The following is a 22,022-nucleotide window of genomic DNA, read 5'->3' as shown; positions in this document are numbered from 1 at the left end:
AAAACACGCTTCCTGAAAACTAAAAAACGTTTTTGAACGCTAATCTCATCTAGGAAGATGGAATATTCTGCTGCAAATCGAAGAAGAGCAAAGCTTGTTTTTTTGTTTTTTTTTCATCAGGAGCGTGGACAAAGTTTTCTTATATTAGATACCAGGTATATAAATATGATATTAGTATATAAATATGATATTAGTAGGTATTTTATAGGTATACAATTATATAAATGTTACTTTGGATGAAGACCCTTTGACTTTTTTGTTAACTTTGTTTTTCGTTAGAATTTGAAAATGAAATTAGGACTATTTGGTTGCTGAGAGACAATCTTCTGTAGACGTCATTTCTTGTTACACATTTTTGTAATATCTATTTTCCTTTCTTTCTTCTTTTTTTCTCAAATCTCTATCTTCTTTATTCTGGTTCTTCGTTGTTGTCGCTAAGTGACGGCACCTTTTAAAGAGTTCTGAAATACAGCAAACGTTTTGAATTATAGGAACAATGGAAATAGTATTAAGAAAATTTTTTAAAGTACTCCCTGATTTTTTAAATTCTTTTTCAGTGTTTCAATTTCAGAAGTTTGGTTGCTTTCAATGTGTTTGTCGTTAAAAAGGGTCACCGATGTTTACTACTTATTCACAAGAGATTTCCCGATTACAATGAATTGCTAGGTTGCACACGTGGGTAAAACATAAAACCCGCAAATCAAATCAGAAGTCATCAATCAATCAAAACAAATTAAGGAAATCAAGCTTGAACAGGCACCGCCAAACCTGGTAACCCTCAACTCTTTATGTGATATTCATCTTTGGACTCTGAAAACTTGTGGGCATGTTCCCCAATGATTGTTCATGTATAAGATTGATGCGCGGCCAGTTACAGCTGTTCGATCTTAGTTATTAGCATCGGAATTGGTGTTATTCGAAGACTTTTGATATTTTAAGAAAAACTTTGATAGTTATGGATGAAATACGGGTATAAACCAGTCGTACTAACATGTACTTGTGCAGTAATGTAATGGGTGATCATGAGAATGTTTTTGAAAGTTGTTGGAGAAACTTATTTGAATTTTGAAATAAAAAAGGCACCTTATCAGTTTTTCGGAATACCGTGGGGGAAGAACATGTCTGACCCCCCAGGATGGGAAGGAGCTATTGCTCAATAAGCAATCAATGATGGGAGGAACCCCCATTGGTCCTCTAATGCGGGTATAATTTTCAGGCCAATCAGACCGCCTACCTTCCAGTTATTAACACCGGAAGTAGTGTGATTTGAAGGTTTTTGTGTATTTTACTGTTAAATATAACTGTTTGAGTCAGAAATAATAAGATGAACCAATCGTAATGTCAAGCACATATGAATTAATGTTTTGCATGATCTTTGAAGGGTTTAGGATGTAAAATAGTGATTTTTGAGAATATTGGTATTTATCACAGGAATGTAGGTGCAACTATGAGAGAACTTTCCACGACATTAATTAGTTTTATCAACTTGGCCCCTCATCTTGGACGATTGACCCCTATATGTCATATTTTTAGGTTTTTAGGAAAATTGGTTTTATCGGCTTTTGTATTTACTGTGAATTCTTGGAGTAACGTTCAATGTTTACTAAGCAAACACTGATTGACATGTCTTGTGTATATATGAGATAAAGCGAAGTGGGTGTGTTTACATAAGAGTTCAAAGGTGGTTACATAAGATATGGAGAAAGTTGAACAATGGTTGGTAGCCATTGAATGAAAGAGCATAGTTTGATATTGATTTGTTTGCATAGCAAACAAAGCCCTCCTACACAATGTAACAGATTTCAAATGTAAGATGCAATATTTACTTAAAAGATTAGGATTTGTTTGCTTAAGATAAGAGCGTTTTGGTTGAGTATAGATTGAAGTAACACAGAAAAATGTTGGCAGACTTTGGAGATTTTTGGGAGAATTCAGAAGTTTGGACACAGAAGAGTTTTTTGCACAAGCGAGAGAAAGTAGTTCGTTTAGTGGGACTAAATTTAACAAGCTAGTGTGAAAAGCAGGGAGGAGACTGAGAGTTCAGTGAGACTGAACTTTAGAAGTTTGTAATTGCAAGACCAGTTGGGATGCTGTGAGCGTTTTAGATTTAGTTGCTTCGAGAAGTGAACCGCGGATATTGTTTGTATTATTATTTTAATTACTATTAAAAGTTGTCTTAAGTTTGTCCTTTCAATTGATGTGCAAGTAATTTTCTTACATTTGTGTGCCAGATAACTAGAATTGATATAGCGAGCCCCATTGTGAATTAACTTATTTCAAGGAAATCTATTTTGCAACAGCATACAAGAGTTGAAGATGGGAAATAGCAGAGTAACCAAGTAACGCTTGCTTCACCAATTCAAAACATTTCGTTTAGTTTATTTGATCGATCGTCTGGGCGACAGAGTCCCCTCACTGTTGGCCTAGTTGGAAATTCAGAAGACGACGTTCCTCAAAGTAGCTCTTGCTTTAAAGTCATTTTGATTGCCGTGGATTTTTTTTCGCAGACACCAAGTAAAGTAATTGGAAGTCCACATTGCAACGGAACCCTAGGAACCTCAAAACTACGTTTTGCAAATAACGTTTCTCCTGTCATTATACAAAAGATACTTGTCATAACACAAAATTTCAAAGGAGTTTTTTTAAAGAGAACCCTTTTCTGGTCCATATTTCTCTGGGAAATTTGAAATTTAGTCGCCCAACAACGAAATAAAGTCTAATTGCCTCTAAAGTATTGTACGTAAGGACTGCTGTTGGCTCCATGGAATTGAAGATGATTGCACCTAAATTTGAAGGGAAAAAACCAGAAAGATTTACTTTATTTTTTTTATTTCTATTTCAAGCCAAGTTTTGTTTTGAAAATATGAGTTGGTAAAAAAAATAAATGCCAGAACTGCTAGGTTTTGGATCATCATTTTGACAGCTGTTAGTAGACGTGAACGCTTAACGGAATTGAAATTCATCTTAATATCGATCTGAAGATATATATATATATATATATATATATATATATATATATAAAGAAAGAAAGAAAGAAAGAAAGAACGATTTTATTTCTTTGATCAAGTACCAAATAAGTAATAGCAAGTACAAAAAATAAACGTAAATATTGACTCGTACAAACATAAGCGGACAGGTAACGGGGTATTTAAGCCCACACGCCCTGCCCTTAGAGACTCTGTAAACTAGGCAGTAGGACTATTTCAACAAAGAAGTTCCTATGATAACAAAAACATAGAAAAAATGAAGAAATGGAAAAAAATTGAAAATATTTTCGCTACATTCGACAGCAGCCTAATTATCAGCAGAAGTTATCAGCAGCCTAATTAAAGCTCACAACTCGTTAAAACTACTGGAGGCATAAATTAGGCCTCCAAAATTTTTCAGTTTAAAAATTTTTCTAAGTTTTCCAGAAGCATTTTTAGCTAGAAAAATTCAAAACTTTTGAAAAGTTGCGATAACTCGGAAACTAGAAGAAATTGAGAGCTCATATTTTGTCACAAAGATCCCATTCCCAAAGTAGATGTCTGATAGCATTTATCCAAAGCGTCGTTTTTTAGTATTTTCTACAAAAATTATTCAAAGACGTATTTCACTAAATCATCGTTATTAACGAAATGGACATAAAAAACAAAAATTTGTAAATTATTTTTGCTACAGTCGTCACAATTTAACAGCAGTCTAATTAAACCCCGTTAAACCTACTGGAGGCATAAAATAGGCCTCCAAAATTTTTCGGTTTAAAAATTTTTTTAAAATTTTTCAGAAGCAATATTAGCGGGAAAAATATAAAAATTCTAAAAAAATTGCGATAACTTGGAAACTAGAAGGAATTGAGAGCTCATTTTTTTTTCACAGAAATCCCATTCCCAAAGCAGATGTCTGATAACATTTATCCAAGGGTCGTTTTCTTTAGAATTTCCTAGAAAAATTATTCAAAGATCTATTTCACTATATCTTCATTACTAACCAAAAATGTGTCCTTAAATTTATGATAAAAAATTTTATATTGTAAAGAAGGACATAGGCTTTACTCAATGCATTAAAGAACTTCGAAGCTCTGAATTTAACTGATCGTTTTTCAATCATTCGCTTACAAGACGGTTCCATTAGTAATGTTTTTGATGCACTTCGCGTAGGTCTCGATGGCGAAAACGAAAACAAAGAATAAAGGTAACATTCACGATGTAATCCACTCAATGACTTCAAAACTAGCTTCAATAACTCGTATATACGAAGCTGGTAGATGTAAAGTAATTTATTTTTAACAAAGATGTCATTAGCACTGTCGGATTTTTTTCCGAAATAAATGAGTTTAAGTATTTTCTTTTGTAAATTGTAAATGGGCAACAGGTTGCTATAGCTCCTGCACCCATAGACTATTAAGCCATATTGGATAATAGAACTTACGTTCGTTTTATAATAATCAATAAGCTGGTTACCCGGGGCATAATGCCTAAGTTTTGAAATAATACCACATTGTTTAGAGAGTCTCAATTTCAGCACCGATAAATGAGAGACAAAGGAAAATTTGAAGTCAACTAAAATGCCGAGATATTTACATACGGGCTCAATGAAAATGTACTTGTTATCAATATCAAACCTTTTTTCGCTTGACTTCAATTTCAATTCAATGGTCTTATTAATATTCATACAAAGGTCATTATTGTCTAGCCAGTGTCTACCCTTATCAATTTCTCTTTGCACTTCCTCGCAAGACTTATTAGGAAACGTAAGATTTGTATCATCTGCAAAAAGGAGGACTTGAGCATGATTACAGTGAAATGGTAGGTCATTTATGTAGATAAGAAAAAGCAGGGGGCCTAGTATAGACCCTTGTGGTACTCCATGTTGTACCTTCAGCCATTGCGAGGAAATGCAATTGACTTCTACTCTTTGCATTCGGCTCCCGAGATAAGATTTCAACCAACAGAAAACATTACCACTTATTCCGTATCTTTCTTATTTATAAAGTAAAGTTGTGTGATCATGTGTATCAAACGCTTTCCGTAGATCCAAAATGCAGCTTACGTTTTTAACATTCCATTTCTTCCTTATTTTCAACTCAACTAAAGCATCAATGGTACTATGCTTGTTACTTAAGCCCAATTGACAGGGTGAGAGGAGCCCGAATCGCTGAAAAAAGTTGTATAACCTTGTATACATAGCACGTTCAAAAATTTTACTCACAACATTTAAAAGTGAAATAGGGCGGTAGTTATTTTCTTCTAACTTACTGCCTTCTTTGTGTAGAGGAAGTATTTTTGCATTCTTGAGCGATTCGGGGTAGAAGTCATGAAAGATGGAACAATTAAAAATGTGTTTCATGAAGCAAACCGTAACAGGGGCTGATAATTTAATTACTATATTACTTAAGCCATCATCACCAGATGATGCTTTGTGAGCCAAGCTATCAATGAGCTCTTCAACTTCAAACGTTGAGACCGGGTATAAATATAAAGACTTGTCATTGTCTGATATGGGAATAGGAGGCACGTCGTTGATCGACTGACGAATATTATTAGGTACATTGACAAAATATTGATTGAACTTTTCTGCCACGTCACCGAGAGAGGGTGACTGGTTCGCTTCATAACAAGAGAATAGAATAGGAATCTTTTTTGAGCGAGTAATTCTGCCTTTGATTTCTTTAAGTAAATGATACTTAAAGTTATCTGCATAGTAAGATTTTCTTGATTTTTTGTATGCGTTTTCGAAATTCTTACGCTGAATTTTGAAACTCGCCATATAATCTGGATTTTTGGGGTTACTTTTCCATTTTTTATGAGATTTGTTACGCTTGGTTTTAGGGTTTCTCAAGGAATTTGTCAACCATTTAGGTTTTGTTAATTGATTTGATTTCCTTTTCATTTTTTTTTATTGGGACAAATTTATCAAAAACCTTAATAAAACTCGAGTCAAAGATTTCAAAAGCAATGCATGGATCACGACTATTTAATATTTCAACTTCCCTGAGACTCGGGTGTTGTTGGAGTTCATGCAGGAAGAGCTGTCTCCGAAATTCGTCATGAATAAATTTTGTATTTCGAAATTTACCCTGAGCGTCCGTCTGATCGAGGTCGTTGACCAACCAGCTAGCTAGAATAGGATAATGATGTGCAATGTTTTGATGAAACAGGATATTTGATTTAAACGAAGGGATATTTTGATAGATGAAATGATCTAAGCAGGTTGATGAATGATCAATCTCTCTAGTTGGACAATCTGAACTATCGAACAGACTGAAGCCGTTTGCATTTATAAAATCGACGTAGTTACTGCTAATCAAATTCTGAGATTCTGTATCGATGTTAAAATCCCCGCATATTATAAAAAGCATTGTGGCAGGAGTATTACCTTGCAGATATTCATCAAGTAACTCAATGAAATGGTTTTTGTTAGTTCTAGGTTTACTGTAAATCATCAAGGTTTTAAATGTGTATGATGTGGCCGTTGATTTCAACACATATTGCCTCCTCGGATGGAGTTTGCAAGGTTTTATTTATTGTCGCACTCTCATGGACTTGAAACATCACCCCTCCGTCATACTTGTTACGATTTTTCACCTCAATGTTCGAGTATCCAGGCAAACGAAAATTAGAAGTATCATCATCATCATCTAAGTATGTCTCCGTAAAGCATATGACTTTGGGAAGTGATTCAAGTCCATATATAAAAGATTCCAATTCCAGCGGTTTGTTCCCGATTGAGCGGATGTTTAAATGCAAAATAGATATTATCTGGGCGAGTTTAGATGTAGAGGGTTTATCACGAACGGTAGGGGTTTATGGAGGGGTTCAAGAGACATGTGAGTTATTGTTTGGAGGAAAAACACCATTGAAACAGGTAAGAACGTCAGAGAGGGGATAGTTGAGCACTGAGCCACCTTCATACAACCCGAAAATTTTATAAACTCTAGTGTCGTTGTTCCACATGTAGTGCAGTACGCCTTCACGCAGCCAGGCACTTTTGATGCGGTTGTCAGTTTTCATAGTGTTCAAGAAGTTCAATCTGGGTCTGGTGATATCCTCGACCACGCTTATATAATTAATGTCGTCCAGCTCTGCTAGCTTCTTTTTCTTCTTCAGGAGGCCCAGTTTTGCCACCCTTCTATTGAACTTCACAATGATAAGATTGCGCTTTACAGGCAGGCGGTGAGCAATTGAAATGTCTGAGGCCTCAACAACTGATTCCACTCGACAGTACTTTGTCAATTGTCTCATTGTACTCTTCGCGTGTTTTAAGATTGAAAATTCAAAACACCCTCATCCATCTTGAGATTGAAAAATTTTACATCATCTCGCCTGTTGTACGATTCGTGCACATCACTTTCCGACAGTGTTTTCATATAGCATCTATTTTCGAGGTCGACCATTTCTGTTTTGACTTGTTGTTTAAAAGTCGCCAGGGAATCTTGGACAGCACGTGCGATTGATGCTTCAAGTTGCTGTTGCATTTGAGACATGATGTCGGGAATGGCATTTCTAATGGCATTTTGAATAATAGCTTCTAGGTTGGCGTCGGGGTTTTCGGTTACAAGACTCAATTCCGTACAGCCTCGCTTGGGCGCTTTTGAAACCGGAGTTCTTCCCAGATAGTTCAAAGGAGGAGGGATAGTTTGATAAGCTTAGCTGTGGCTGTTTTGGTGTCCATTTGTCATCATCATTGCCAATATGAAACTATATAATATGTTTATCACAACAATTAGGCTAATATATATATATATATATATATATATATATATATATATATACATATATATTTGTATATATATATATATATATATATATATATATATATATTGATCGTCTAACAACGACAACTCCTAATTGAAATATTCCAAGATATCCAGTTCAAGTTTAGCTCTTTTTCGCCTTTTTTGTCTATCGTCTAGATATGGGCAAATTCAGTTCGTTGTCGTTTGCAAAGGGGCGTCCTCTGCTTTTTGATAAAAAAATTTTTACCAGGTGAAGCTCAACAAAATACCACAAATAACCGGAAGAAAAGCTCCCATCCAGGCTGCGTTTCCAAACTGCATTGTTTAATTCAGAGCTCCAACAGTTAATTTATTGAAATGCGCCAGAGCATCGGACGCCAATGTTCTAACTCCTCCCCAGTATTGGCATTAGAGGCAAGGTTTATTTGCTCCATCAGCCGTTTCTTCCATATCTTTCCTTCGTCGTTTTCTCTTTTGCATAACCGATGTGACCTCCTCTCAAGAACTCCCAATTTTTGTTCATCATTGTCCTGTAGGCTTATATCTTCTGTTCTCAGCATCAAAAATTTTATATTTCTTTTTTCAAATTCTCTCACAGATCCAGGCCTAAGCCATTTTACAGAATTATGTTGTCAAATAAAATGAAGTGATAAACATATGTAGTTTCAGCATTTATCCGAAATGAAACAGAAAAATTAAGTCGTTAGTTGCGTTTACTGAAAAAAAATTTGATGAATTTTTCGGAACTCAATTTTAAGCTAATATTCCTCATTAGTTAAAAAAAATTCCTCGGATTGAGAAACTAAGAGAAATTTTAATCATCAGTATCGAATGATTTTTGTGTCAAATGGAAAAAACAGCTTCCGTTTTTTCCGAGTTTTTGTGTCATTGTTCCATCAAAGTTTTCTGTCCATTTTTTTGCGTTTTAAATTTTTTTGGGAATTATAAAATGAGGTTTGACTTTTAAGTAACTCAATTAAAGAAGAAGAACCTAATTTCTAAACTTTGAAGCAATATCTTGATGATGTTTTTTGTCTGATTTTGAGTCACATTTTAATGCGGTCACTCGAACGATTAAAAAGTTTAGCTTGAATCATTTAAACTTTTCGCATAATTGCCTCTATCATTTATACTTTCATAGCCTTTCAACTACTTTCAACTATATTTTTTTTTCTTTGACCTGTTTTTGTACATTTTTGTTTTTAGGCGGAATAATTACAACAACTCTGCTTTAACTTCCCTAGATATTAAAAATTTCCACAAATGACATTTTTTAATACACTTTATACTTTGTTAATGTATAGTGACACCAATTTTGTATTATTGCTTCATGCAAAAATGCAAATGTTTTTACAAAGTAGACTGAGAAAAGGAGGAGTGTGTATATCTGTGTGTCAGTGGGGGGGGGGGGGGGGGGGGCTGGCGAGACACTAATTCCAATTTAGTAAAGGGCGCTTTTCTTTTGTGAAATAAATCCCTGAGAGCGTCCAAGTTGATCAAGGTCAACTGTTCTTTCAACCGCCTTTTGTATACTACAATTTGTGATTTCTTGTTCAATAGTTGTTCACAATACTGCGACTAATTACGACAGTTTTTGCTCCACTTATCGCGTACAGGGATTTAAGCTCCTCTGAAAAAGGGGAATATTTGACCTTCATTCTATCTCTTCGTCTGGCAAATTCATGCCCACAAGGCATTTTCTTCTTCATATCTTATGTCCAAAATTAGGAACTCTACAATTTTCTACAAACTTCAATATCTTCAACTTTTGATGAAATAGACAAGGAGTCAAATCCAAGGAGGCAGTTTGATTGTTTGCAATTTTTTGCAAACAAAAAATTGTGAACCTTCCAATTGCATGATTTTACGCATGCTTTTCCGTTAAGGGTGCCAGTTATAACAGTCGTGTCCTTATATAATTATATAGAATTATGTGATGACATCACAAGAAAGCTAATTGTTAAGGATTTAAGACTTCATATCAAAAAGGATAATTCTTTTGACTTTTTTTGAATAAAGTGAGAACAATCAGGCGATGGGAAAAAATAAACTTATATCGACGTTATTCACAAGTCTTTGTTAAATTTCAAAAACAGTTTTTTTTCAAAGGTGCCAACTAAGAACTGCATTCACTTAAAAACGGAAAATGTTATCAATTTGAAGACACAGGTGTGAAAAAATTTTAAGCTTGTACTTGAAATAGGCCTCTTCTGTGGTAAAGTGACATCTGTTCACTGAAGAGCAGCACCTCTAAAGAAAGTAATTTCTGAGTTAGACGGCAGCTATCAGTAAGAGGTGTAGCTTTTTTTTATCAGACTAAGATAAATGAATCTGCTTCTTTTCCGGAACGAGACTTTTTTCTTCAATAGTAACTACGAACTACTACGTGTTGCGCTAAAATTTTATGTTCCGAGGCTATAATTTGTTTTTAGGTGGGTTTATATCATTGAAAAGATTTGGATCGAATTGAGGACGCATCTTGTTTTAAGATTTTCTTCAAGTTCTTTAATCCAATCAGAATTCAAACTGAAGCAGTGATTTTTTAAGCGAGAGAGCGTAAATGAAGCAAAATATTCTCAAAGCGTATTTAATTTCGAAACAGCTTCTAAGATGGACAGAGAAATGTTCGATTTAACAAACTTCAGAATTTTAGAGATGAAATTTATTCATGTGCTTCAATTTGAGTGCTGTTTTCTGTTTTCTGTATTTATGTGTCAGAAGCTTCTAAAGCTAACACATGTTGTTTAATAGTACGAAATGATTTTGTTTGAATCCGTTAAGTGACAGCGAATCATTTTTATGGCTATGATTCTGCATAATTTTACAATATTTTTGCTGTTTTTTTTTCAATTGTACTCGTATTTGTTGCAAAACTTGTTGTCTTGTAATGTAATACTGTAAGTGCATTAACAGAAATTTTTAATGACGTTCTAAAAAAGTCTGCCTGGACCTGTAAAAAAATTTATTCTAACGGTTTATTTGTTTTTATGAGCCTGACATTCAGGTCTTTTGTGAATTTTTGTAAATTCCTGTAGGATTTTCTGACATTCGGGTCTTCTGTGAATTTAGAGAAATGCACAATTGAGCCGCATAGGGAGGACATTTGAACATTTATGGCGTTTTTTATCAGCAGTTTTTGGTGTTCATCACTTTGACCCTGTGTTTTTGTTCTTTTTTTCGAATTTTTAAAGTTTGCCTCCAGTTATTAATTTATTTTTTTTCCTCATCACTGTATCTTTTAACTTAAAACGGCAGCCTTGTGCTTTTTAGCGAGACAGGGGAGAAGTTTTGAAATTTCTTTGGTCGATAACTTTCAGCCTTCGACACCATGTTTTCTCTGCATCTTTCTCATTTGCATGGGTTGTTGTTTTGTTGTGCTCAGTTTTATTACAAAATTCTACCAATCAATTTCAATAATGGAAGGATCATTAGGCGTTGTATGGTCAGCACATTTCGTTTTTTTTACTTTGAAATAACTATTTTTTTCTATCTATATAATAGTCTCATTAATTGCAGTTCCTAATTTTTTTGTTGAAACGGTATATCTGGTTTAGTTATGGTAGTTTTTTTAAAAGTTTAAACCTCGCTGCTGCTTTTTTGAAAAAAAAATGAGGACTTTTGAGGGTTGATCGTATTTATTCGTGATTGTATTTATTTTTTTTGTTATCGTGTGTCGTATTCTTTAGTATAACAGGTCTCGCTCGATTTCTCGATTTTCAATCTATATTTTAATCTTGTAGCTGACATGAAGGACAAGAATTTTCAGTTTAGAAAAATTTAGTGTTTTCTTGAATTTCTTTTTCATTTGTTGGTTTTTACTAGCCCTGTTGTTTTTGGTTTTTGGCTGCTAACTGATTTTAAAATATGTTGTTTGCTGTTTTAGGTATTCTTTTTATGAAGTGGATTCTGATTTTAAACTAATGATATGTGTTTCAATATGAGGTTCAGTAATTCTAAACTTCGATGCCACCAATTTTCAGAAACAAAAAATTATCTTTGACAAAATTTCCGGTTTTTATATTTTTTGCTATTTTTTCCGGCAATTTTGGTGTTTGGTGGCGAATAGAGGTGATTAGTTCGACACAGAAGCGCAAAACAAAATGGCCACGTTTCCCTCTGTTTATGTTCAAGTTTTGTGGTGTCTTACTTTTTATTTATTGTCAATGGGACCATACTTTAGTAGTGATTAAAGCGGTCATTTTAGATTCTTTCTTTTAATTTCAATTAGATACTTGTGCTCATATCGTTTTCTACTCAGTTGTCCTCTTCGATTTCAGTTACGACCATCGGATCATTCGACATTCATAGCAAAAATATTTGCACTAGCCAATTGTACGCAATAAATTTTTTTGTCTAAAAAGACGAGTTTTTGTTGAACGCAATTTTTGTGCGTCAATGAAAGCATATTTTCGATATACTGATATACAAAAATGGGGAAGAAATTGACAGTGGTGTATAGTTTTTGAATAATATTCTGGAGTATAAAAATCAAACATTGGGATAGACTTCAAAACGTCACTCAGTATAATTTTCACTGTTGTTATTGCTTCCATTCATTTCAATGAGACATATTTCCCCTTGTGGTATTTTTAATGTGCACTGTTGTTGAATGATTATTTGGAAATTTTTCATATTTGATGTTATAGTGGTGCAAAAAATATCAATGTGTTTGGAAAATATTTTAAAAAAACAGGAACATGATTTTCCCCTTTTTACTACTGGTTTCTTCCAACAAATCGTAACATTTATCTCGATCTGGGATTGAAAAAGCCAAATTGAAGGCCGATTCAAATTTTTGATGGAAATAGAATATTGTGATTCGATTTTAACTACGATTCGCAAGTCTAAACCAATAACGTACAGCACAATTTGATGATTCAATCCATTTTGTTTTTTTATGTTCTGCAGTTGCATTAAAGTTTAAAATACGTGAACAGAGAAAAACAGTATTTGATCAAATGTTTTCAAAATCATTTATTGAAAAAGTAAAAGAAACTTCTCTCTGTTTTTGAAACCAATATTTTACAGAGCAAACGAGTTATCGTTCAAAGATTGTTCAATTGATTTTTAAATTGGAATAATCAGCCGCAAAAAAAAATTTTGAAAAAAAGTTTTTTAAAGAAATTTCTATCTTATTTTGAGCTTGTCGCTAAAAAAATGAATTTTAATTAATTGTCATTAATTTCAAACAAGCGTCATAATTAAGTGTTCGATTACTTAAAATGGCTTCAAAAAATATCAGAAACTTCAAAAATGTCTCCAGTGAGAGAAAAAATGCTGATGTTAGAGGTAAATTAAATCAAACCGGTTTTAATAAACAAAAATAAAATCCGGCACAACTATAGTTGCTTATCTCCCATATAGTAGAAGCCACAAAAGCCCAATTCTCTATTTTAATAAGATTGTATCAAGAAATGTAAGGGCAGTAGTTCTTTTTTTTGAGAAAAACGGACAAAATGAGCTAAAAGAGGTGATTTGGTTGCACCTTTTCTGATAACTAAGACTTCAAAAAACTCCGGTGAAAGGTTATCCCAAACCAAGAAATTACGCTGATCTGACGCCTGTTTCTAAGAAAATAAAGGTTAAATTATCAAAAAAAATTGCAGAAAAGTCCAGTCGAACGATTCTGTGTTTTTATTGAAAGACTGATGAAGACCTTTATAAAAAAGATTAAGATGAAGACCTTTAGCATTTATAAAAATAGGTAAAAACGGATCAAATGTGACTGAAAAAGTGAAAATCAGAGGAATATTTTCACTTAATTTTAATCCTCAAAAACACTTCGAAAAAAGGAAGCTCAACCCATCCGTCAACTAAAACGCGTGAGAACGAAAAAATAGTTATATCCAACAAAATTCGCATTCATTTTTAGTGAATCAAAGTGTTGGCTGTTTTAAGACAAAAAGACTTTTAGAATTTAGCAGCTTGCTTTAAATTAGTAATAACTTCTGCAAAGCAGATTTTTCGTTTTGGGTGTTTATGCAATTACCTTTTAATTTGGGACTGATAATTAGATAATTAGCGGAAAATAGCAGTATTGAAAAATACAGTACTCCATTCCTCAATTTTTTCCACCGGTTGCTTTTAATTTTTATAGCTTCGTGTCGCATTACTTCCGTACTAATTTTTCCTTTTATTGTTAATGACGTCACGAGTATTATGCTATTAAGTAAATAAGTTCAAAAGCGATGGCAGATATTCTATAACAATATTGAGTTCTCATGTCCTCTTATTTTTCAAGCAGTGAACAAATTTAAGTTCAAGTTATTTCGACCGATGCTTAATATTTCCTGCTCGTAAAGACACAAAGAGAATATTTGAACAATTAATAACAATCACCTATTGACCGGTCGGAGAAGAAAAGAAGCACAAAAAATAACAGAAGCGTACCAGGTTTTTGGTCACGTTTTTGTTCCCTTATAGCGATGGCCGCATTTTGCGGATATTCAAATTGGTTAAAACATACATGGAGGAAAATTTTTCACATATTTTTATAACAATCCATTCCTCAGAATTGTTTTATGCCCGTGTATTGATAGATTTTGATAGTTCCTGAGTAAAAAAATATAGAAGCATTTTTACTGCGAAATTACTCTGAACAGTCTGAATAGCTGTTCTGGTTTATTCTGGACATAATGACCAAACTTTTTGATGAGAATATGCTGTTTCAGTACTGGTTTTACAAGTTAATATTGAAATACTCAGGTTCAGTTCTGAAATACTCTGGGTGGTCAGCCCGGGCAGGTTTATCTTCTCTGAAATCCAGAATATTTCAAGTAATATTGTGTGCCAAAAATTAAGTAAGCAAAAAAAACAACAAAGAAAGTAAAACCATCAGGCCTCGCTACTTATGGTTTGTTACATGGTCGTGCTTCTGTAACCTAAACAGAGAGAGTAAACAAAATTTATTAAATTAAATTTCTACTATTACCAAAATAACTTTTGCTTTTTTTGGAACAATTTCCTAACAATTTTGTAACGTTTTGATTTTATAAAAAGTACTTTTTGCCAATCATGCTGAAAAATCTGAAAACATTAAAAAGAATGGAAACTGTTTGCGATACTTTTTGCGGAGTTTGTTGTTGACAATATCGAGCATGCTTTTGCAAAACTTAAGCTCTGAGTCTGATAAGAATTGACACTGTTTCTATACCTAAATTTCCATCATATGGATTGTTATATCTACTGATCGAACCAAGTAAGCACAGCACTCGTAAGTATATTGTCTGAGATCAAAAACAATTCCTTTTTGTGGTAAAAAACTGACCCTCAGTTCAGTTCTTCTTACAGAACCAATTACGCTGGAAACAAATCTACTCTACTGTCAAATCAATTTTCGAGAATCATTCAATGATTCAAGAGTCTTGGTTGGACTGAATTTTTTTGTTGTTTATTGTTATTCTCATTTAATTTCAGAATATTTACTTGCATAACTTTTTTCTGAGCTCTTCTTTATTCAGGCTGATAACAGTCTCCGCGAAGTTATGCCACAGTATGATTTTGGCATGTAGTTCAGAAAAAATTCAGAGAATTCAGTTGTCCTGATTTTTACTCGGATCATTGTACATATTTTACGTGATCATACTTGACAGAATAAAGTACAGAATATAAGATATTATGAGAGCTGAAAAAATGTAGGCTTAACCCGGGGTTACAAGGAGTTTTAGGAGAAAAATGATCCGCGGTGAAGTGCCTCAAATATCTCCGAGGAAATGAACACTGAATGGAAATTTTGAATGAGAACCGCTGAATTTGAACAAGCCGTCATATACAAAAACTTCTTTGGAGTCCCAAACACGATTTCTATCCAAATATAGAACTTTTCAAAATCATATTAACGATTCTGTAACACTAATTTGACTCAAACAGAAAGTGATTAGATTATTTTTAAGTTCAACTTGAGAGATGTTGAATAAATCACAGAAACAATGTTTCTCAAAATCATATAAAGACTCTGTTTTTACAATAAGAAAAAGCGTACCAAAATGAAACACTGTTGATGATTTGCATTGCATTTTGTTTTAATCACGGGGGAATTAGGTATAAGACTTAAAATAAATTATAATATTATATTTGCAACAAGCGAAAAAAGATTATGATTCTTTTTTTGCATTAGTTGGTAACCACTCTTTCTCCAAAATTCGAGTCATTGCCTACGCTTTTTGGACTGTTTGATTTTATTCATTTTTTGTTTAGATCACATTGTTCATATTTTAACAACCTTACGCCTGGTTGTTATTGCAATTCAATACTCATTATTTTATATACATATTCAAGCAATGTACGTTTGTAATATACCATGAAAATGAGATCCAAATGCGTGCAATTTTTTAGAGCACAAAGGCTCCGAAGTTGTAATGTATTTCGCTACGAATTTTATGAAAACTCGATGAGTTACAACCTTTTATCCATTCTTGTGTAAATAGTTTTATTATCAAAAACATAAAACATTTCAATACAAATAAAACACACTCATAGATAATAAGAACACGTAATGTCAAAGTCATTGTCAGCAACAAAAAGTTTTTAGCAAAAAGTTGTTGACAAATGCGCTGTTTGCATTTGTTCATGACCATTCAAAACTTAATATCGTTCTCTAAAACGTATGCTATTTTTGATAAACCTTTTTGATGCTAAGCTGATAAAATAATATCAATGATAAAATTTTTAGTTATCAATTAGATCAATATTTATAAAAGACCCCGTTTACGTTGCTGGTCGAAAATAAGGTTTTCGTTCGGAACGCTTTCCATGCACTGGCTGTAGTTTTGCTGACAGTTTGAAAATCCGGCTTGCAAAAACTCGTCATCACATTTTCTTTAAACTTCACTTGGCATGTTTTTCTAAACTTTTAGAATCGAATGAAAACAAGCAGTTTTGAAATTCATTACTGTGTTGTTTGTGAATTTCACAAATAAAAAACCACTAACACCAAAAAAACTGGAGAAAAAGACCATTTAGGAATCTCTTAGACCAATTAGAACGTTTTCGTGGAGTGTTATTAGTTTTGTTATTCTGTTTTATTTTTGGATTTTAATACGTAAAAAATTCAGGCTGATGTGGGGAAAACCTGGTTTTTTAGTATCTTCCAATGAAAGTGGCGAGTGCATCACAAATTAGTTCAAACGCTACCTCAGTGTTAGCGATTTTCTCTCTGAAGTTTCTGTTCCAAAATGTCACTCTGATATAGCTGATCGTGCAGTCCGTAAAAAAAGGAAAATTTGAATTTTAATGAGACACTTTGTTGCTTTGGCTCAATTTTTTATCTGCGAAAGATTGTTTTCTTAAAAAAGAGTTTTGAACATTGCTTTGAAAACGACTTGCTAAGTCATGAATATGAGTAGCACTCATTTCTGATGAAAAGAGTTTACTACTTAATTTTCGAAGAGAAAACAAACTTGTCGATTAAATTTTTTTTACTGTAATTGATTTTAGTAACGTTCTTTTCTTTTGAATGAATTTGATCTTGGTTTTATTTTTCCAGGAAATGTCGACGGGACTATGCAAGATCTAAATTACATAAATGCAAGATCAAGATGAAAAGGTTAACAAAAGTGAATATGATATTTTGGATTTTCGTAAAAGGATGGAAAACTCGGTAGTAGATACTTTTTATGTCGCTTTAAAATTCGAACCAAATTATTAGCAAACTTGAAAGGGCTACCAGAAAGTGAAACAGATTGGCTCTGAAAACAGGCTATTCAAAAGCATGAAACTAAAAAAAATGCCGATAAAAAATAATAAGGCTTGAAAATTTAAGATAACGACGGAACAATTTTTCTCGTAATATGAATCAAGGGTTTTTTGGTCTGAAGCTATCCGTTTGAAGTTAAAAGCTTTTTGCAACCCTTTGTGACGATTGATATTTAATTATTAAACTATATGCGGTTTTTCAAGGTTTTTATTGTTTGTGGAATGACGGCTTTATCATTTGTGCTTGTAAAAAATATTGTGATTGTTTCTACGCTAAGGTTTGAACAAATTCAAAGTTGATGATTTATTTTCAAAAAACTTTATGGTTTGGAAATAAAAAGCAAAGTATCTTCTTTAAAACTAAGTCAGGAAAATTGTAATGAAAATTTCAAAAAGATTGGATAGATTGCAAGCAAACTGTTACTACTTTAGAAAAAATTTCGAAACACGACGGCGCTCGCGAGCTGAAACAGGAAATGTGAAATTTAAAAAATTACTAGAGGAATGCTTAATTTATTTTGTCCCGATCAGGCTGTCCTAGTGTTTGTGGCGCTATGCCAAAATTTCGATATATGAAGTATGTAGCACGCATGCAAAATAAATGCGATTTAAAATAAGAGCAACGAATACGAACTTACTTGTATATAGGCTTGTTGGAAAGCTCGCAATTAGGACAATCTAACTAAGATAATAACACCAAAGCTAAATTGAACAAATTTAAGTACTCTCTTGAAAGCTAACACATGGTGCCCCAAATTCTCATTAAAACAAATATGCACAAAAGTAAGCAAAGTTACAAACCGGATAAAGGCATAACGAATGGGTTGAGTTTGAAGAATGAAAGGCTGTCAGTATAGATTGATGAGACAAACAGGCGGCGGTGAATTAGTGAATAATTGAATAAAAGCACAAGTCAAGGTTATTAAAGAAAGTAGCTTAAACTAAATGGCCGGAACAAAGCAAACTAGAAAAATTGTTCGTAAATTGAGAGGAAAAACTCAATAAAGTTCGTCAGGATCAGAGATTTCTGTGCCCGCACCACCTCCCTCGTCCTTATTTGAGCCCTCGCATGTAGAAGTTGGCACATCTGCACCCGCACTGAAATGAAAAACAAGCAAAGAAAAGGCAAAACCGGGCCCAAAAAAGAGCAAAACCAAGATGTCCGCTACTGGCGGAATAAATACGGAGGATATCCGGAAAAAGGACCCAAAAATGGCCTTGGCGGTGGAGAAAATGCTCGCTAGGGAGCAAGCCAAGACCAAGAAAAACTAAATTCTTATTGTATATATCTGTATTAAGTAAAATAAAAATTTATTACCCGCTCGTTGATTTCAATTCGCATCGATATATTAGGAGACAGTGTTGCACACCCTCTACCACATGAAATTTCAAGAATATCCCACCATCTTGCACTCCTTTATGTTTTCCAGCCAGTTTTAGGTAATAAGGCTGTTCCCCGCCCTCAGGATCATAAAACACATAAATGTTTAAACGACAATGGCGGGCGAATAATTGTAAGTCTGTAGTGTTTACGTACTCCACATCCTCGATTCCTCTTATCAGGTGGGCTTTGCCAGGACATTTAAATAAAGGCTTGTTTGGTCCATTCCATAAAGAAACAAAAAGTTGTTCGATTATTCCAGCCTGAGTGCGATCTCCAGTGATAATGGTGGATAGACAGGAGGCCACGCAATTAATCTTGGGGTGGGCAACATCTAAGGTAACGGGATCATTCCGTGTAGTGTCCAACTCGGGACAACTAAAAACCCCAAGATTATAACTTTAATTTAGTCAGAGTGAATTTGGGATAAAAGTGCTTATCTTTCAAATAGCTCGTAGCAATGACGCTGCTCTTGTTCTAGGCCCAGCTCCCGGCAAACCCGATTTAGTTTCGCTTTGGATAAAAACTTCATAGGACCACGAGTACAGTGAAATAGAGTTTCACTGTCGCAATCGAGACAGTTTTTTACGATTTTTTGGCACCACATTCGTAGGTCGCGGACACTAAATGTTTGTCGCGCCATAGATTCCAGGTTTTCTGTGGAGGGATGATTGTTTTTCCTGTGCTATTCTGTAAGCTTAGTTCTTGCGTTACCCCGGTGAAGAACCGTGAGCTCTGAACCCACTTGCAATAAAACCCCTTTTGAAATATAATAATTTTGGCATCGTTTATGGAGTTTTTTCCTGTAAACCCACGTAGAATTTCCCGGATAAAGACCCGATTTAAGATAATGAAAGATTTCAAAGTAGATTTGACTATCCATTTCAACTGAAATTGTATATGACTTAATACTGTGTGCAAAGTAAGACATAATGAGTTAGTTAAGTAGAGTTTTGTTGACTTAAAGTAAATAAAAAGGCAATTTATCAGTTTTCCAAATACCCTAGGGTAAAAAGTTGTCCGACCCCTCCGGGATGTGAAGCAGTTATTGGTTGATAACCAGTCAATGAAGGCGAGAACCCCTAATAATGGTCCTCTATTGCGAGTATAATTTTTAGGCGAATCCGACCACCCACCCCCCAGTTATTAACACCGGAAGTAGTGTAATTTGAAGGTTTTTAGGTATATTACTGTGAATTATGAATGTTTGAGTAAAAAATAATGGGATTGATCAGTCGTAATGTCATGCACGTATGAATTAAGGTATTTGCATGGTCTTGGGAAGGGTTTAGGATGTAAAATGGTGATTTTTGAGTATACTGGTAATTATCACAGGAATGTAGTTAGCACCTAATTTGAAATAGTAGTTTTTCGAAAAGTTGAAGTCGGATTGACCTGAAAAATGGGGGATAGACTAATTTGGGTACGAGGAATCCGATTTCAATGTCAGATCTGACCCCACGCCAACCTGCACGGAACTAGCGCACGCCCGTGCAGCGGAACGTAAAATTTGAATTGCTCGTGGAGTTTTGGTAGTAGCTCTATTATTTTTGGAGGGTTAGTGTAACTTTTCAAAGGCTTTCGATTGGTGATAATTTCAATCCCAGATTCCGACCGGAAGTTGGTGCTTCGGGACGACCCAAGTCCCGAAAACTGGAAATTGGCCTTTTTGGGCGGCCGAACGGCTTTGAAATGGTATTAATATGATAACCTGAGACAGTTAGTGACAAAAAATAACCATCCCGGTCAGTTTTGACGAACCTGGTATTTTTCGGATTTCGGCATCCACGACTCGTTAAAAATTTTTAAATTGCAAACGACTCGCGACGGCTGGTCCGTTGGTCATGAAACTTGGCAGGCAAGTTGGTGGCACCCTATAATTACTATAAAACATTATTCGGAGACGTTTTGACCACTACTTCGCAAGCTATTAGGTTTTGAAATTTGGGATCATCCGGGAGGTCGATGAAAAGTGTTCCGGTCATTGCTCGTGTTCTATTAGAAGTTAGGTAATAAAAATGGGTGGGTAGGTGTAACTATGGTAGGACTTTCCGCACCAATAGTTATTTTACCAAATTGACCCTTCATATTTGACTATTGACCTCCAATTGACCTCAAGAGGTCCAAATTTTTGGGTTTTTGGGAAATTTTGGTTCCTGACTAATTTTTGTATGGGGAATTGCACGGAATGCTGCGAAAAGCATACCAAGCCATTTTTTTAGCTTTAGCGAGCATGAATTAGCGATATATTTACCCATGGAGACCAAAAGTCTTTGAATAACAAAAGCGACAAAATTGACTTGGCGCCAAATTTGTGTGCGCAAATAAGAGCGATAAGGACCGCGGACTTTGACGTTAATCTGTTTGTTTAGTGGAGGGAACCCCTCCTGTGGATGTATCAATCAGTCAGAATGGCTTACGGTGTTTACTTAAGTTCTAAAAGTGTATTTAATTAAGATAAGATAAAGTTAGCCAAATAGAAAAAGTTGTAATCAGCTTATCGTGTATAAGTTGGAGAGAGAAAGAGAGAGAGAGAAAACTGAGCTAGGGACCAGTTGGTTTAGTGGGACTAAACATAAAAACAGTCAGTAAAGCTGCAAAACCAGTTAGGAAAACTGTGAGCAACTTGGGTTAATTATATTGCGAGTGAATCACGATAAAGTTTTGAACTTATCCAAAATTTTTTGCAGTTGAATTTTGTCTTAAGTTACTAGTTGATTGAGAGTTGCATCTTTTTACTGTGGATTTTACATTTGTGCTCGTGTTCTCTATTTCAATTTAATGTCTTTTGGGACAAAGCATTTTTAACAGCCTGCAAAGAGTGGACGAGGGGAAAACTCAGAAAAGAGAAAAAGGTAGCGCTTGCTTCATCATTTTCTTTTAAACCTTCGGTGTTGGTTATAATTAAGTTTGATCGATCTTCTGGGCGGACAATCCCTCTCATTGTTAGCCTATTTAATAATTCAGAAGACGACAAAGTAATAATTGACAGGACTAACTAACTTTACTTCAGACTGAGAAAGAACTTAGAGAAATTTTCTAGTTTTTTTGTTGTCGATTGGCTAACAAACACTGATGACAAGACAAGCAGTTCTTTGTTTTTGTTTCTAGTTAATTAGTTAAAGAATATGTCAAGAGGTTTTAGTTGAGGTAGTAAGTTACATAAAACTTATGCAACGTCAACTGCGAAAGCAAAATTAAACTCAGCATGCTAAGACAAGACGATTTGCT

The 22,022-nt window shown here is 34.3% G+C and overlaps 2 protein-coding genes across 14 annotated transcripts in view; one reads left to right on the top strand and one right to left on the bottom strand.

Moving 5' to 3' along the window:
- LOC142339695 (uncharacterized) overlaps window positions 1-21,753 on the bottom strand; it is a 424,533-nt gene extending 402,780 nt beyond the window's left edge. The window contains exon 1 of the mRNA XM_075389916.1: window positions 21,743-21,753. The gene's annotated coding sequence lies outside the window, so the exon portion shown is untranslated. The remainder of the gene's footprint in view (window positions 1-21,742) is intronic.
- Window positions 1-22,022, top strand: part of LOC142339084 (uncharacterized) — a 105,760-nt gene that overhangs the window by 13,362 nt on the left and 70,376 nt on the right. The gene's annotated exons all lie outside the window — the stretch shown is intronic.

The sequence above is a fragment of the Convolutriloba macropyga genome, chromosome 5, assembly GCF_964194025.1.
Source record: "Convolutriloba macropyga chromosome 5, txConMacr16.3, whole genome shotgun sequence".
Lineage (NCBI taxonomy): Eukaryota > Metazoa > Xenacoelomorpha > Acoela > Convolutidae > Convolutriloba > Convolutriloba macropyga.
Note: the sequence above shows the minus strand (reverse complement) of the source record. Positions and strands in the feature narration are given on the sequence as shown.